The following is a 548-nucleotide window of genomic DNA, read 5'->3' on the forward strand; positions in this document are numbered from 1 at the left end:
GAATACAGTAAGCTTATAACAGTTTGTCAAAGTGTTTTTGTGAACAGTAAACTATCAAAAACAAATTAGCATTCACAATACTACATATTCCACTGGGTAACTGCAAGGATCCAAAGGTATTGCTTATGAATACATGATTTCAAGGAAAAAATGTATTCTTAAGACACTTATGAATGTGAAAATACATTCATAGTTATGGATTAAGATTATTAAATGTTTTCAAAAGACATTGATCAGGTGCTCACTTTGGCAGCACATATACTAAAATTGGAATGATACAGAGAAGATTAGCATGACCCCTATGCAAGAATGAGATGCAAATTCATGAAGCATTCCATAATTTTTAGCACAGGAATTAAAATCAAGAAACAATGAATGGGATGGATTCAAACTCAAAAGCTTCTTCTCAGCAAAAGAAATAATCAGTGAAGTGAATAGAGAGCCTACAGAGTGGGAACAAATTTCTAGAACATGCACATGAGATAGCGCACTAGTCTCTAGGTATTTAAAGAACTCAAAAATCTTAACACCAAAAAACAAACAAACAA

At 32.3% G+C, this 548-nt stretch overlaps 1 non-coding gene across 1 annotated transcript; it reads left to right on the forward strand.

The window, feature by feature from the left end:
• The first annotated feature begins 237 nt into the window (after positions 1–237).
• Positions 238–344, forward strand: LOC143386375 (U6 spliceosomal RNA). Its single transcript, XR_013089581.1, has one exon. It is a non-coding gene; the product is annotated as a U6 spliceosomal RNA (small nuclear RNA).
• The last annotated feature ends 204 nt before the right edge of the window (positions 345–548 follow it).

This window comes from Callospermophilus lateralis, unplaced genomic scaffold (genome assembly GCF_048772815.1).
Source record: "Callospermophilus lateralis isolate mCalLat2 unplaced genomic scaffold, mCalLat2.hap1 Scaffold_109, whole genome shotgun sequence".
Lineage (NCBI taxonomy): Eukaryota > Metazoa > Chordata > Mammalia > Rodentia > Sciuridae > Callospermophilus > Callospermophilus lateralis.